General features: G+C 45.4%; 1 protein-coding gene and 1 pseudogene across 1 annotated transcript in view; both read right to left on the bottom strand.

Moving 5' to 3' along the window:
* The window catches only part of USPL1 (ubiquitin specific peptidase like 1), a 136,503-nt gene that overhangs the window by 78,463 nt on the left and 39,952 nt on the right, over positions 1–18,088 (bottom strand). The gene's annotated exons all lie outside the window — the stretch shown is intronic.
* LOC137554795 (U2 spliceosomal RNA) lies at positions 8,967–9,168 on the bottom strand (annotated as a pseudogene).

The raw sequence follows: 18,088 nt of genomic DNA, 5'->3' as shown, positions 1-18,088 counted from the left end.
TATGCACAGTAATAGTCACTTGCACACACAGATATCCACCTAAAATAGCTAAAACTAAAAGCAAACTAAAAACTACTTTCAAAAATATTCAGCTTTGATATTAATGAGTTTGTTGGGTTCATTGAGAACATGGTTGTTGTTCAATAATAAAATTATTCCTCAAAATACAACTTGCCTAATAATTCTGCACTCCCTGTAGTCATATGTCTTTGTATGTATCATGTAGTGTATGTATTGTAGTCTAGGGGCAAGCCGATTAACTTATCTGTATGTTTTTGGGATGTGGGAGGAAACCGGAGTGCCCGGATTAAACCCACACAGACACGGGGAGAACATGCAAACTCCTTGCAGATGTTGACCTGGCTGGGAATCGAACCAGAGACCCAGCGCTGCAAGGTGAGAGCGCTAACCACTATGCCACCGTGCTGCCCACTACGTCACCGTGCTGCTGTTGCCATGAGTACCCCCAGGGCACATTTTTGTAGTTACAGGTTTTCTTTAAGCAGACCACCATTTTCAAGCAATATGGGAAAGAAAAGCATAAAGTAGTTGAATGTCTTGGAGTTGGTATGAAAACCTTAGATATTTCGAGAAAACTTAGAGAACCCAAGGTGGGTTCTAAGAACGCCAATTGCACACAGAGGCTGGGTCTGCATATACTGCCCTGCCTCTGTTGCTATACCGATGCCCCCACAGACCCACATAAATCATACGCCGAGCTGTCGACACACAGCATGTCGCAGCCGGCTGTTTATATCTGCATCTGTCAGTCTCGGCACTCCCCCGCCTCCTCCATAGCGCCGGTCCCCGCCTGCGTCACTTCCCTCCCCACTGATTGGAGGGAAGGGACGCAGACCATCCGAATTCGTGGCCAAGGAAAAATCTGAGGCCCTGCAGCATAATTTTGTGCGTAGCTGTCTGAATCCCATAGCCACGCATAGCACGGCTAGAGGGATTCGGCTGCGAGAGGCAACAGCTGTGCCGGCATCGCATCTCGCAAGACGCATGCCGCTGCACAAATGGAAACCTAGCCTAAGAGGGCTTTTTGGTCCATTGTAGCCCCTTACACACTCCAATGAGTTCTGGCTCACCATGAGCTTGCTGGGTACTCTGTAACTCTTATGTAAGTATGTGATTTTTGAGCTTTGGCTCAGCTCACAAGCAGAAATGGCAGCAGTGGACCCGGAAGTACATGAAGACTAATTTACTAACAGTCTTGTTTACTAATGAGTGCCATGTAACCCAGAATGGTTTAGATGGATGGAGTGGTGGATGGTTGGTGGGCGGTCACTATGTCCCAACACAAGGCTGCAACGTCAGCAAGGAGGACGACGGAGTCATGTTTTTGGCCGGAATCACAGGGAAAGATCTGGTCGGCCCCTTTAGGGTCCCTGAAAGTGTAAAAATTACCACTGAAAAGTATGTGGAGTTTCAGACTGACCACTTTCTTATTGAGCTAATTGTGCACAACTGTACAGTAATGAATGTGTATCACCAGTGATTTCATTGCTTTGCAACTGACAGCTATGATGTACAAACTGTTCCAAATTATTATGCAAATTATATTTTTCTCTGATTTTCCTGAGTAGCCAATGCAAGTGGCAGTGAGAGTCATCAACCATTAGAGTATAATACTGAACAAGCCTCCTAGTGCAGCCCTGATGTAAGGGCTGGTGCACACCGAGCGGCTTTTTCAGCGTTTCTGCAGCCGCTTGCGGCTGCGGATCCGCTTGGTCAATGTATCTCAATGGGGTGGTGCACACCAGAGCAGGAGGCGTTTTGCAGCAACGAAAAATGCCGGGGTGAGGCATTTTTTGGATTGCGGATGCGTTTCTGCCTCAATGTTAAGTATAGGAAAAACGCAAACCGCTCTGAAAAATGCCTGTTCAGAGCGGTTTTGCAGGAGTATTTGTTACAGAAGCTGTTCAGTAACAACTTTACTGTAACAATATATGAAATCTACTATACTGAAATCCGCTGCAGCAATCCGCAAAACGCTAGCAAAACGCCATTGAAAAATAAGAAAAAGCGTTTCAAAATCTGCTAGCATTTTGCGGATCTGCTAGCGGTTTTTGGTGTGCACCAGGCCTTACAGAGGGTTCCGAGCAGCAGCGGCGGAGGTCCAGAGGACAGCGTGTAAAGCCTCCTTTGGTAAGTATTTATTTGATTTTTCACCTAAGGTTCCCTTCGAGTTTGCGTTAAAGCGGACCTGAACTCAGAACTTCCTCTCTGCTCTGAAAGATAAGCAACAGCATAATAACCTTAAAGGGAACCTGAAGCGAAGAAAATTATTTAAAATAAACACATGACGTAGCTGTAAATGAATATTACATACTAACCTCACCGTCAGTTACTCTCAGAGGCTCACCATTTTATTCGTACAGTGATCTCTTCCAGTTCTGGCAATATTTTGTCAGAACTGAAATATAACAGTTGCTGTCAGTTATATATGATCAGCTGTCAGTTATAACTGAATGTGCAAGGCAATGTCCATGTTTCCCTATGGCTCAAGTGGGAGATATTACAGTTTAACACAGTGCTGACCAGTAGGCTGTTATTGAGTAATGGCCATTTTTAAAATGGAGGACAGAGAATTCCATTGATCACAGTGGACAAATGGGATGCAGGAGAGGAGAAAGAGATTGAGGAGTAGACTACACAGGAGGTAAGTATGACCTGTGTATGGTTATTTTTACTTTTTATTTTCAGTTCAGGTTCTCTTTGTAATGCCTCTTTTCCACAGACAGTTGATAGGCAGTGAAATGCCTCTCAACCTCTCACAACTGCTTGCTGCTGCCTGATAACTGCTCACTGCTGCCTGGTAACTGCTAGCTGAGCACACAGTTCAACTGTGCGTTGAAAAGAGGCCTTAAAGTACCCGTGACCTGGTCGAATATACTTTTAAAGAGAACCCGAGGTGGGTTTGAAGAATGTTATCTGCATACAGAGGCTGGATCTGCCTATACAGCCCAGCCTCTGTTGCTATCCCAAACCCCCCTAAGGTCCCCCTGCACTCTGCAATCCCTCATAAATCACAGCCACGCTGCTGACAAACAGTTTGTCAGAGCTGGCTGTGTTTATCTCTATAGTGTCAGTCTGCTGCTCTCCCCGCCTCCTGCAGAACTCTGGTCCCCACCTGCGTCCCTTCCCTCCCTGCTGATTGGAGGGAAGGGACGGGGGCAGGGACCGGAGCTATGCAGGAGGCGGGGGGCAGCTGAGACTGACACTACAGATGTAAACACAGCCTCACAGCACGGCTGTGATTTATGAGGGATTGCAGAGTGCAGGGGGACCTTAGTGGGGTTTGGGATAGCAACAGAGGCTGGGCTGTATAGGCAGATCCAGCCTCTGTATGCAGATAACATTCTTTAAACACACCTCGGGTTCTCTTTAACATTGTTTTATTGCTGGTGCTTTGACTTTGTCACAGCACCATCATCCCCCTCCAATGCCCCCTGTGGCCCAGTTCTGACAATAATTATAAGCGGGGAGGAAGTGACAATTCTTCCTCCCCGCTGTGCGTCCATAACTCCGCCCCCTCCACCTGCCGCTTTAGTTCCTATCCGATTCATTACACAGGGGAGCTGCGCTGTGTGCAGGCTTGTGATATCCTTCCGACCTCAATCACTACATGCCCGCACACAGCGCAGCTCCCCTGTGTAATGAATCACATACGAACTAAAGCGGCAGGTGGAGGGGGCGGAGTTATGGACGCACAGCGGGGAGGAAGAACTGTCACTTCCTCCCCGCTTACAATCGACGTTCTGCCTCAGTTGAAGGCTATGACTGAACAGAACGAGGTTTACAGGCGGCACAGGAGGGGGAGGATGGTGCTGTGTGCTAGTTGCAGCACCAGTAATAAAACAATGGTAAAAGTTTAAGGGGAGGAGAGAACTGGGTCGGGGGTATTTTAAAGAAAAATATTTCCTTGTTACAGCTAATACAAATCCTGAAATAAATCTGCAGTGTGTCTACTTCCTGCTTTCATGGAGGCAGGAAAAGGGTTAACATCCTGTGTTTACAAATTGCTGCTCTGCCGAGGACTGCTGAGATGACACAGCTGAGAGATCAAATTACAGTGGTGATTAGTCACAGATGAGGGGGAATTAGACAGGCTAAACTCTCTAAATACATACAGGGTGCATTTCTCTCTGTTTTCCTGCTGTCCTGTGCAAGAGTTCAGGTCCACTTTAAACTTTGAATTATAGATACAATAAAACAAATTTCCAACCTGACCTAGGGAAAACACTTCTACAAAATGATTGCTATTGTTTCTCAATGAAGATAAATAAGCCATAGATTCATCTGTGGATAAGTTTGTCCAATTATCCATGATCTCTGCAGGAGATCTGTATCATTTGCAAAAATAAAAAAAATGACTTCTAAAGGGAACAGTTATTATTGTAGGTATGGCAGCTAACTGGTATAGTCGGTTTGTCTGGCTTTGAATTGCTATAATAGATCCTCATTATACAGGCTTACAGCACAGGCTCACAGGTGTCTGCATGCTTCAGTCTGCACACAAGGAACCAGCTTTGTATTATGAGCAGCAGATGGCAAGTGATTTCTTGTTACAGATACTTCAGGACTAGGTGTGGCTCCATGTTCATGTGAAACAGAGAACATGCAGGAGGTGAGAAGACAAGCCATAGCCGTGCTTCCTGTTAACTCGCTATGGAGAAATATCAGATTTCTTCATTCACAATAGGAGCTACTAAAGTGAATGCTGTAAATACTGTCTGTAATGCACAATGACCTATGAAAAGGCCCCGCTATGAAAGGGCTTGTAATATAAAATGTCATATATGTTAAATCAAACCTGAAGCAAATAAAAAAATATGAGTAGCGCAGATAACGAATAAAACATTAGTAGCTAAGAAAAATCTAAATTTTTATTATTTATTTTTTTATACCATTGCATCATTCTGTCATATTTTCAGTTTACAAACCACACATTGGGCATGACCCACAAAGCTTTGTCACCTGTTTTCCTCTGTTTTTGTATTATCTATGTTACCTTTTTTAAGCAGCAGGGACAGCCATACTATCCCAGAAAAAAAACACATACCGGTATATAAGTAGATAACTACTTGTTCTGCTTTCATATGTATTGTACTGTCCACATTTTGATTTCAGTGGATTTTATATAGTGAATAAAGAGAATTCGGTTCCTGCTATTTGCCATCTTGATTCCCTCTAAGGCCTCTTTTCTGTGGACTGTTGAGCTGTGTTCTCAGCAAGCAGTTACCAGTAGAGATGTGGCGAACGGTTCCCGAACCGTTCGCCGGCGAACATCTCTAAATCCATGGGCCTCTTACTACTTCCGGGTCGCAATGACCCGGGGGAGTAGTACACCTGCGCTGACCGGCGGAGCGCGTCCTAGATCGCGCTCCTGTTGCCGGGCACTCTCTGCGCATGTGCGTGATGTCACGAGTGACGTCACGCTCATGTCCATTAGCTACATGCGACCTTTTTTACTGCTTCAAAATATTACCATTATTTTAAGATTTTTAATGCATACGTGATTGTAAGGCTATTTATTCATATATATATATATATATATATATATATATATATATATATATATATATATATATATATATATATATTATTATTATTTTTTATTTATATAGCGCCAACATCTTCCGTAGCGCTGTACATAGTACAAACAAATAATGGGGAACAAATATACATAAGAAATACAAGACACTGTACAGTCATGACATTGAATAGAATACAGATACATACATAGTTGATATGTAGTTGGTACATATACATATGTTAAAATTACAGCAGTATGAGAAACACTAGGAGGAGGTCCCTGCCCTTGCGAGCTTACAATCTAGAGGGTAGTGGGTAGGAAACAAAGGGGAAGGAAACACAAGGATTAGTGGGTGAGCCAGTGTGCCTTTAGTGCTGCCTATAGCAAATTATAGGCTTGTCTGAACAGGTGTGTTTTCAGAGTACGTTTGAAGGTTTCCAGACTCGTGGCATGACGAACCGGTTGAGGGAGAGAGTTCCAAAGGAGAGGGACCGCCCGTGAGAAGTCTTGGATGCGAGAGTGAGAGGAGGTGACTAGTCGCCCGGCGTTGCCCGGGTATGTTATTGGCTAGTGTTAGCTCTGCCCACTTTTTCTAATCCTAACACACAATTACTCAATGATGACCTAGTTTGTGAGCTTTGCGGTCTTTGGCATCAATAATTGGCATTAAAATCAAATAAATCTAATTGGCTGTGGCTCCACTCCTTATCAATAGGTGATAAGGAGTGGAGCCACCGGCGGATCGCTCAAACCCACTCTTATCAAACGAACGATAGTCTGTACACACGCCCGATTTAGCGGGCGAACAACGGAACGACGGGACGTTCAAACGACCCGTCGTTCGCGGAAATCCGACGTGTGTATGGGCCTAATGGCTGCAGTTTACATTCTGGCAGTGAAATTTGTATTTTTCTCCACCCACTGATGTCCTAATGTTTCCAGGGTATGTATTTGGCAGCTGTTGGCTGTACCCACTTTTTCTAACCTTAACACACAATTGTCAATAGTCATTGACCAAGTTTGTGAGATTTGTGGTCTTTGGCATGAATAATTTTCATTGAAATGAAACACATCTGAATCGCTGTTTGTGGCCCCACCCCTTTTCTAAATATTTAACCCCAGTCACCCAATGATCAACTGTACCAGGTTTGAGGCCTCTGCCATTAACAGTGCAAAAATGGCAGCAATTAAATATTTGCCTTGAAAATCAATAGGTGAATTGTGATTAGTTTTTGTAGGCTCCACCCACTTTTCTGAATATTAATCCCAGTCACCCAGTGACCAACTGTGCAAAGTTTTAGAACCCTACAATTAATAGTGTATGAATGGCTGCAGTTTACATTTTCCCAGTAAAATTTGTGTTTGTCTCCACCCACTGAAGACTCGGCATTGCCCAGGTATGTATTTGGCTGGTGTTGGCTCCGCCCACTTTTTCTAACCCTAACACAAAATTACTTAATGACCAAGTTTATGAGCTTTGCGGTCTTTGGCATCAATAATTTGCATTGAAATAAAATAAATCTGATTGGCTGTGGCTCCACCCCTTTTCAAATCACCCAATGGCCAACTGTACCAGGTACAGGTGATTAACAGTGCAAGAATGGCATCAATTAAATATTCCCCTTAAAGATTAATAGGTGGATTTTGATTGGCTTTTGTAGGCTCCACCCACTTTTCTGAATATTAATCTCAGTCACCCAGTGACCAACTGTGCAATGTTTGAGAACCCTACCATTAATAGTGTAAGAATTACTGCAGTTTACATTTTCTCAGTGAAATTTGTATTTGTCTCCGCCTACTGATGACCCAGCATTGCCCGATTATGTATTTGGCTGGTGTTGGCTGCGCCCACTTTTCCTAACCCTAATACCTATTTACTCAATTACTCAATGACCAAGTTTGTGAGAGTTGCGGTCTTTGGCATCAATAACCTGCATTAAAATGAAACAAATCAGATTGGCTGTTTGGGGCTCCACCCCGTTATATAAATTTAAACCCCAGTCACGCAATGATCAACTGTACCAGGTTTGAGGCTTGTGCCATTAACAGTGCAAGAATGGCAGCAATGAAATATTCCCCTGAAAAATCAATAGGTAATTTTTGATTGTTTTTTGTAGGCTCCACCCACTTTTCTGAATATTAACCCCAGTCACCCAGTAACCAACTGTGCACAGTTTGAGAACCCTACTATTAACAGTGTAAGAATGGCTGCTGTTTACATTTCCCCAGTAAAATTTGTATATGTCTCCGCCCACTTATGACCCTGCGTTGCCCGCTTATGTATTTTGCTGGTGTTGGCTGTGCCCTCTTTCCTAACCCTAACACACAATTAATCAATTACTCAATTACCAAGTTTGTGAGCTTTGCGGTGTTTGGCAACAATAATTTGCATTGGAATGAAACAAATCTGATTGGCTATTTGTGGCTCCACCCCCTTTCTGCAATTGAACCCCAGTCACCCAATGATCAACTGTACCAGGTTTGAGGTTTGCGCCATTAACAGTGCAAGAATGGCAGAAATGTAAATATTCCCCTTGAAAATCAATAGGTGAATTTTGATTGGCTTTTATAGGCTCCAACCAATTCTCTGAATAATAATCCTAGTCACCCAATGACCAACTGTGCAAGGTTTGAGAACCCTACCATTAACAGTATAAGAAAAACAAAAGTTTGCTTTCTTAAAACAGAAAGAATTTGCGATAATTCAGGTTAAAGTGAGCTTGAGATGTCTCCCCAATGCATCACTGCTGAATACATGCAAATTAGCCATTATTACCCTTAGAAGCTAAACACATCTCCAGAACTGCTGGAATGCAATGATGTGTCAGTTTGTTAATTTGCACAGAACCATAATAATCCAACATGCATACAGACTGTTTTTTTTTAGCTTGTCTTGGCTCCTGTTGCATGCAACAGGAGTCCCGGTCAGCAAGGCTATTAGCCCCGTGCACGGAAAAAGCGTGAGTGCCCTAAAGCACCCCCACAAAACGTGCACGAGTAGCCACGGGCCCCACAATACAGCAGGGCCCTTCCGGTTGTTCCCCGAAGGGAACCTTCCCCCTTTGCCATCGGCTCAGGGGGTGGCATCCTCCAACACCCGAGGGGTTGAAGGATCCTGGAGTCCTCCGAGGAGGACCCCTACTGTGCCCAGTGGTTACCCAAAGGGCCTGGCCATGTGGCATCCCACATGGTCCGGGTGGCTCCCCCGAGGGGGAGCCGGGTGGAAACCGAAGTCCCCTGGGAACCGAAGTCCCCATGCCAGCAAGCTGGCCCCGACCTTGCGGCCGGAGTGATAAAAATTCCGCACTCTCCCTAGCCAAAAGGCCGGGGAGCTGCGTTAGTTGGCGATGCATATGGGCAGTACAGACCAAAGCACCCTACTTCCGCCTGAGATCTGCCACATCTCAGGTTTTTTCAGGTGCACCTGGAGCGCCACTTCCAGGGGCAGTACGCCTAAGCAAAGCCCTCAGCCATTCAGCCTCGACCATGGTATAGATCCATTCAATCAACCCCTGGGAATTACGACCAGGAAGGACAGCCTGCCACAGTGCCATCCTTCCAGGTCCCCCCAAAAATTTCAAGAACAGATACTACACTTGATCTTAGCCAAAAGGCCGAGAAGCGACTGTTTTGGATTGTTTGATCCTCATCAGTGCATGGCATGGATTAATTTGGCTCTATGCAGTAGGGCTTGTAACCCCGAGAGGTACAGACTAACCAGCAAGCTCATGGTGACCCAGAACTCATTGGAGTGTGTAAGGGACTACAATGGTCCTAAAAGCCCCCTTACTAAGATGTTAAGAAAAACAAAAGTTTGCTTTCTTAAAACAGAAATAATTTGCGATAATTCAGGTTGGAGTGAGATTGAGATGTCTCCCAGAGCACCACTGCTGAATATATGCAAATTAACCATTCTACCCTTAGAAGCTAAACACATTTCCAGTGTAACAGTGTAAGAATGGCTGCAGTTTACATTTTCCAGTATTTGTCTCTGTTTGGTTATGGGAATAAAAAGTATCCTATACTTTATTTCAGGTAATGTACTATGTGTGTGCCAAATTTCATTCAAATCCGTTCAGCCGTTTTTGCGTGATCGAGTAACAAACATTCAAACATCTGAACTTTCCCATTTATTATATTAGTAGGATATATATATATATATATATATATATATATATATATATACAGTGGGTTGCAAAAGTATTCGGCCCCCTTGAAGTTTTCCACATTTTGTCACATTACTGCCACAAACATGCATCAATTTTATTAGAATTCCACATAAAAGACCAATACAAAGTGGTGTACATGTGAGAAGTGGATAGAAAATCATACATCATTCCAAACATTTTTACAAATAAATAACTGCAAAGTGGGGTGTGCGTAATTATTCGGCCCCCTGAGTCAATACTTTGTAGAACCACCTTTTGCTGCAATTACAGCTGCCAGTCTTTTAGGGGATGTCTCTACCAGCTTTGCATATCTAGAGACTGAATCCTTGCCCACAGGGCCGGCCCTAGACTTTTTGCCGCCTGAGGCAAATTTTTTAAAAATTGCCACCGCCGCCCCCCCCCCCCCCTTCTGGGGGCCGCCGAGCTGGAGGGGTAGCTGGCAGGACGGGGGTATTGGGCCAGCGGCAGGGAGGGGGGTCGGACCCCCCCCTCCCTCGCCTGGGTCCCCCTTCCTCCGCTCCCCTCCAGCCTTAAATAGAAGCAGCCGTATGTGTGTAAGAGGCACGGGCGGGGAGGACACTCACCTCTTCCCAGCGTGCGCTCCACTGACGTCACTTCCTGCAGCGTTGCAGGAAGTGACGTCAGTGGAGCGCACGCTGGAACGAGGAAGAGGTGAGTCCTCCCCGCCCGTGCCTCTTACACATAGCGGCTGCTTCTATTTAAGGCTGGAGAGGAGCGGAGGACGGGGGACCCAGGCGAGGGAGGGGGGGTGTCCGACCCCCCTCCCTGCCGCTGGCCCAATACCCCCGTCCTGCCAGCTACCCCTCCAGCTCGGCGGCCGGCTCCCCGTACCCACGGACGGGCGGGTGCCGCCCCGGGAAATTTGCCGCCCCTGGAAATTTGCCGCCTGAGGCAAAAGTTTCACCCCGCCTCATAAGCGGGCCGGCCCTGCTTGCCCATTCTTCTTTGCAAAACAGCTCCAGCTTAGTCAGATTAGATGGACAGCGTTTGTGAACAGCAGTTTTCAGATCTTGCCACAGATTCTCGATTGGATTTAGATCTGGACTTTGACTGGGCCATTCTAACACATAGATATGTTTTGTTTTAAACCATTCCATTGTTGCCCTGGCTTTATGTTTAGGGTCACTGTCCTGCTGGAAGTCTCAAGTCTTTTGCAGTCTCCAAGAGGTTTTCTTCCAAGTTTGCCCTGTATTTGTCTCCATCCATCTTCCCATCAACTCTGACCAGCTTCCCTGTCCCTCCTGAAGAGTTGCACCCGCAGTGCATGATGCTGCCACCACCACCATATTTGACAGTGGGGATGGTGTGTTCAGAGTGATGTGCAGTGTTAGTTTTCCGCCACACATAGCGTTTTGCATTTTGGCCAAAAAGTTCCATTTTGGTCTCATCTGACCAGAGCACCTTCTTCCACATGGTTGCTGTGCCCCCCACATGGCTTGTGGCAAACTGCAAACTGGAAGGGGCTCAGGCAGGAAAACAAAGGAAAGAGTCGGCACTACAGCTCTCTCTGCGTTGCGTGAGGGAAACGGCAGGAAGCAAGCCTTCTAGCTCTTAGGTGCAGACAGCGTGCTCAGGCTGTAACGTGTACAGGAGATGTCACAGCCTCCGTAGAAGCACATACCACCACCACCGCACAGCCTTCTATATGGTATGTCTACTTTTATTATATCTTTGATGATGTGATATGCTACCATCTTATGGAATAAACGACAGTTCACAGCAAGTGCCGGCTGATCTACTTCGTTACTCAAACTGCAAACTGGACTTCTTATGCTTTCTGTTAACAATGGCTTTCTTCTTGCCACTCTTCCATAAAGGCCAACTTTGTACAGTGCATGACTAATAGTTATCCTATGGACAAAGTCTCCCACCTGAGCTGTAGATCTCTGCAGCTCGTCCAGAGTCACCATGGGCCTCTTGACTGCATTTCTGATCAGTGCTATCCTTGTTCGGCCTGTGAGTTTAGGTGGATGGCCGTGTCTTGGTAGGTTTACAGTTGTGCTATACTCCTTTCATTTCTGAATGATTGCTTGAACAGTGCTCTGTTGGGTGTTCAAGGCTTTGGAAATCTTTTTGTAGCCTAAGCCTGCTTTAAATTTCTCAATAACTTGATCCCTGACCTGTCTTGTGTGTTCTTTGGACTTCACGGTGTTGTTGCTCCCAATATTCTCTTAGACAACCTCTGAGGCCCTCACAGAGCAGTTGTATTTGTAATGACATTAGATTACACACAGGTGCACTCTATTTAGTCATTAGCACTCATCAGGCAATGTCTATAGGCAACTGACTGCACTCAGATCAAAGAGGGACGAATAATTATGCACACACCACTTTGCAGTTATTTATTTGTAAAAAATGTTTGGAATCATGTATGATTTTCGTTCCACTTCTCATGTGTACACCATTTTGTATTGGTCTTTCACGTGGAATTCCAATAAAATTGATTCATGTTTGTGGCAGTAATATGACAAAATGTGGAAAACTTCAAGGGGGCCGAATACTTTTGCAACCCACTGTATGTATATATATATATATATTATTGGGAATATAAGACATACTTTTTCTCCCCCAAAAATGGGGAGAAAAAGTTCCTGCATCTTATATTCTAAAGGCAAGGAATCCCCGACTTCAGAACTCCCACCGATACAAACCACCGATCCCCCTGCATTGTTAAGGACTCCCTACCTTTGTCCCCCTGTGTGCTGTGTGGTCCGCCTGCACCCAGCATGTCTCCGCTCCCCCTTGGCAATAATTACGGCAGAGCAACTCACCTTCCTATGGATTCCAGCGCTGTGTGGTCCGCTGTGTGGTCCTCCGCCTCCAGCATGTCAGCGCTACACCTCTAAAAGAAAAAAAGTTAGCGGCAGAACAGCTCACCTACCCAGCGGCGACGATCTGCAGACATCTCGCGTACCGCGTGGCTTCCCCTAGTGACGGCTCCTGTTACTGACTCATTGAGTCATGGGGAATGAATCATTGAATCATTAACAGGAGCCGTCACTAGGGGGAGCCGCGCCGCACCCAAGATGTCTGCAGATTGCTGCCGCTGGGCAGATTGCTGCCGCCCCCCACCAGGGGGGTTTTACGGTTAGGCACCACCAGGGGGGTTTTAGGGCTAGGCACCACCAGGGGGGTGGTTGGGGTTAGGCGCCACCAAGGGGGTCTAGGGGTTAGGAATAGGTACAGGGAAGGGTCTGTGTGAGAGTAAGGTTAGGTATAGTTACAGTACAATATTTGTAATATATACAATTTATTAAATTATGTATATTTACACAAGGGGGGTCTAGGGGATAGAGATAGGAAGAGACCTGTGTGAGCCTACAGTTAGGTCTAATTTGCAGTAAAATACCTGTAAAATCTACCATTGTTTTACTATGCTTAATACGAGTGTAAATATAGTTTTTTTGTTATAGACGCAATTTGATGTTTCATTTCCAAATTCATTTTTTGTTATAGATGGTATTTTGCCGTTTCATTTCCATTTATTCAACCAATTTAGCACTAGATTTTCGTTTATAAGCTATAAACGAAAAATATTGTTTTACATTGCAACTTATAATTTCGGCTATATCCTGGGCCCTTTTTTCCAGATGCCCTTTTTTGATGCACGCGCAAGAAGGGGATGGGGAGCAGTTTGTTAATGATTACCACTATTCAAAGTATCTATAGAAGTGATTATTATGAGCACAGGACCAATAGAGAGTCAATACTGCAGTTGAGCAAGGGCCCCTCTGGCCCAAGGGCCCTGATGCGGTCGCTACGTCTGCACCCTCTATTGCTACGCCCCTTGTACAACTGTGCAGGCTCAGCCATGCCCGTGCCAGAAGAGAAGTGCGGCCCCGATCAGCTGAAGGGTCCACAAGTGGCAACGAGGGACCAGACAGTGAGGGACGCCTCATTAGAATCCAGAGGATCCCCTCTCCTTGGGTTAGTAAGTGTTTCTGAACCCGAGCTTTCACTTTCTCTTTGGACCTCCTTTACTCTTGCAGGGTAAACCTGCGTTATGTTACCCTATTTTGCTGCAAGGGGCTGCAAAAGTAATGAAAGTCTATGGATATGGAGACACTTATTGCGGTCCGCTGTGGTGTGCTGGAAGTATCCGAGCTGACGCAAGGGAAACAGCGTGTTACTGCAAGCACTGCGCTTTACGGACAGTGTTTGGGGTAATGTAAGTCTATGGGCAATCCACGTAGTGTAAATGACGAAGAGCGTTGCAGCGCGTATGTGCAGACCGACGGGAAACCCAATGACATACGTCATGCCCAGAAGGGAGTACGTGACTGATTGGAGGGCTTCACTATGCATATGACCCTGTCAGCCCACTGTGCCGCAGAGTCATATGTTTGTAATTTTTGTGTTGCAGCGCACATGCGCGGACCATCCAGAATCCCAATGACGTACTTCCTGCCCAGAAGAAGGGAGTACGTGACTAAGTGGAGGGCTTCGCTATGCATTTGACCCTCTCTGCCACAGGGTCATATGATTGTCTTTTTTTGCATTGCGGTGGGATGCGGCAGCAGCATTGCCTCCCACCACAATGTAAAAAATAGGTGTAAAACCTGAAGGTACCTCAAAGGTCTCTAAACACATGCAGATGTCTCAGCCTGACCAGCCCTCTAAAGCAAGCTCCATCAAGCTTTATTCTAGCATTGCTCTTGTGATGAGAAAGAACCAGTTTCATTTGCAAACCAGCACTATAACAGTGAGGCTGGAAACAAGGCTAACATTTCAGGGGAATTGCTAATCATTCCCCTATGTAATGAGGAAGGCAAATTCTGTGCAGAGGCTTCCTGCATTCATCAGAGATTTAAAGATGAATTATACCACTTAACCTCCTTGCCGGTCTAATTCCCCCGGCAAGGAGGCAGCGCAGCACTTTTTTTTTTATTTTTATTTTTTTAAATCATGTAGCGAGCCCAGGGCTCGCTACATGATAGCCTCTGCAGCAACTCCGATCGCTTCCGGCGATCGGAGTAAGCAGGAAATCACGTTCAGAACGGGATTTCCTGCTGGGCTTCCCCGGTCGCCATGGCGACGGGGCGGGATGACGTCATCGACGTCGGAACGTCATAGGGAATCTCGATCCACCCCTCAGCGCTGCCTGGCCCTGATTGGCCAGGCTGCGCAGGGGTCTGGGGGGGGAGGCGGCTCGGCGCGGCGGATTGCGGTGGGCGGCGGTGATCGGAAGTTACAAGCAGCTAGCAAAGTGCTAGCTGCTTGTAACAAAAAAAAATTATGCAAATCGGCCCAGCGAGGCCTGAGAAATCCTCCTGCGCAGGTTACCCCGAGCTGAGCTCGGGATAACCGGCAAGGAGGTTAAAGAGATTCTGAAGTCTCAAAAAAAGCTTCTTTTTATTTAATAAAAGTGTTTAACCTAATAGCCCTAACTAAACCGCTGCATTCCCGCCGCTCTAATCTAACTAAATCCCCCCAAACTCCCCGGGGGGCAATCCAGGCAGTGCTTCCGTGTGAGGCAGGGCTATGAGCTGCAACCCTGCTTCACATGCGTCTGTCAGCAGCGGATCGCCGCCTCTCTCCCGCCCCTCTCAGTCTTCCTTCACTGAGAGGGGCAGGGAGAGGCGGAGATACGCAGCTGACAGAAGCTTGTAGAGGCAGAGCTGCGGCTCATAGCCCTGCCTCACACGGAAGCGCTTAGGGCAGCAAAATCCACGACCAAGAAAGTCGTGGATTTTGCAGGGGAGAGGGAGGGGGGATTTAGATAGTTTACAGCGGCGGGGATGCGGCGGTTTAGTTAGGGCTATTAGGTTAAACACATTTATTAAATAAAAATATGTTTTTTAGACACTTCAGTGTCTCTTTAAAGGCAACCCAGGGTTAGAGTGATATGGAAGCTGACATATTTTTTTCCTTGTAAACAATGCCAGTTGCCTGGCAGCCCTATTGATCTTCTGGCATACGTAGTATCTGGGTAAAAACCCTGGAACAAGCATAATCAAGCAAAAACAAGCTAATCAAGAAAAAACAGTCAGCTGAGTCAGAGTACCTAATCTGCATATGCTTGTTCAGAGTCTATGGCTAAAATTATTAGAGACACGGGCCCATATGCAATTCACTTTTCTCCTAAATTTTCTCCTAGGTGATATTTTTACACAATGGGCATGATTCACAAAGCTTTTTCACCTGTGTTCCTCTGTTTTCACCTTATCTATGTTACTTAGCTCCCTAAGAGCGAAAGTATAATATAATTAAGGTAAAAAAAATGTAATATTGAAATGAAGTTAATGAGGAACTTAAACCAGACCCAAACCAAACATTTTTTTTTAATTCTAAACATTTAGTTGCACCACTCTGACACATACAAAGATAAACATTCCTTCAAGCCTATGTGCAGTTCAGTGCATGCTTTTCACCCTTCTCTTTTCATAACTAGGGTTATACCGGTGGCAGCCATCACTTCTGAGCTTAGTAGGAGGTTTTAGATCATGGGTGTGCTTGTCATCAGCTACCCTCCCTCACAGGGGCGTCATCTGTGAAATCTCACACAAGCTGAGATCAGAATCAGATCAGAATCAGAATCAGAATCAATTTATTTTGGCCAAGTAAGTTTGCACCTACAAGGAATTTATCATGGCAGTTGCTTAACAAACACAAACAAAAACAATACAAGGACAGACAGTGTGAATATTACAAGTTAAGGACATTATAAGTATAGTGGCAGTAAGCAATGTGAGAATTGTTCATGTTTAGTTCTGTGCTGATTACTTTCAGTCCTAGCAGCTCTAATGTGGTTCAGCATTAAGTATGGCTACCGCTTGAGGAAAAAAACTGTTCCTGTGTCTAGAGGTTTTGGTAGAGATTGACCGGAATCTTACTCCTGAAGGCATGCGCTGGAAGATGGAGTGAGCTGGGTGAGAGGGGTCAGAGGCAATTTTGGATGCTCTCTTTCTGCACCTGCTAGTGTAAAGATCCTGCAGGGAAGGTAAGCTACAGCCAATTATCCTTTCCGCTGATCGGATGATGCGCTGCAGCCTCCCCTTTTCTAATGCTGAGCAGGAGCTGAACCATACAGTCATGGATGATGTTATGGTGGATTTGATGATTGCAGTGTAGAACTGCACCATTAGATTTTGAGGTAGGCCAAACTTTTTCAGCTGCCGTAGATGGTACATCCTCTGTTGTGCTTTCTTGACAATAGTGGCGGTGTTGTTGTCCCATTTTAAGTCGTTTGAGATCGTGGACCCAAGAAACTTGAATGACTCTACTTGGGTTATTGTGGATCCATTTATGGTTAAGGGGAGGTGCTGGGGGGGGAGATCTCCTAAAGTCTATTATCATCTCCATGGTTTTGAGAGCATTTAGTTCCAAGTTGTTGTTGCTGCACCAGGAGGAAAGCTGTCCCACCACATGCCTGTATGCAGACTCATCCCCGTTTTGAATGAGACCAACAACTGTTGTGTCGTCTGCAAACTTCAGAACCTTAACAGATGGATCTGTGGAGATGCAGTCATTGGTGTAAAGTGAGTACAGCAGTGGGGAAAGCACACAGCCCTGGGGTGCACCAGTACTGACTGTCAGAGAGCTTGATGTGAGTTTACCAAGTCTAACACGCTGTCTTCTGTCGGTTAAGAAGTCGGTTATCCATTTGCAGAGGGATTCAGGTATGTGTAGCTGGGAGAGCTTGCTGTGCAGCAGTGATGGAATTATGGTATTAAATGCAGAGCTGAAATCTATAAATAAAATCCTGGTGTAGGTTCCTGGGATATCTAAATGCTGTAGTACATAATGCATACACATGTTCACGGCATCGTCTGCGGATCTGTTAGGCCTGTAGGCAAATTGCAAAGAGTCCAGCAGGCGATCTGTGATGGATTTCAGATAAGTCATTATCAGTTTTTCAAATGCTTTCATGACCAGTGATGTCAGGGCAACAGGCCTGTAATCATTTAAACATGTAGGTTTTTTTTTTTTTTTGAATTGGTACAATAGTTGCGCTTTTAAAACAGATAGGAACAATTGAGAGTTCTAGAGATGCTTTGAATATGTCTGTAAATACAGGCGCTAATTGGTCGGCACAGAGATTCAAGCATTTCGCAGACACAGCGTCTGGTCCCATTGCTTTCCTGGTGTTTTGTTTTTTAAAGAGTCCATTTACATCTGATTGGCATATTGTTAGATCACCTCCCCTGTGACATCATCAGTAGCAGCCTGTGTTTTGTGTTTTATCTCCTCCACCAGTCTGCCGGGTGATGTCCCGGCAATATGAAAAGAAGGGAGGAGTTCCTCCAATAAATGTAAAATATTTTATATTTGACATCATGCAGCTGAAAAAAGGCTGCCATTTATTATTATAAGTTAGAAAATAGATTTTATTTCTGAAATCTTGTATTTTTAATTT

Source organism: Hyperolius riggenbachi, chromosome 2 (assembly GCF_040937935.1).
Source record: "Hyperolius riggenbachi isolate aHypRig1 chromosome 2, aHypRig1.pri, whole genome shotgun sequence".
NCBI classification, from domain to species: domain Eukaryota; kingdom Metazoa; phylum Chordata; class Amphibia; order Anura; family Hyperoliidae; genus Hyperolius; species Hyperolius riggenbachi.
The sequence above is the reverse complement of the archived record's forward strand: the minus strand, read 5'-3'. Positions and strand labels throughout refer to the sequence as shown.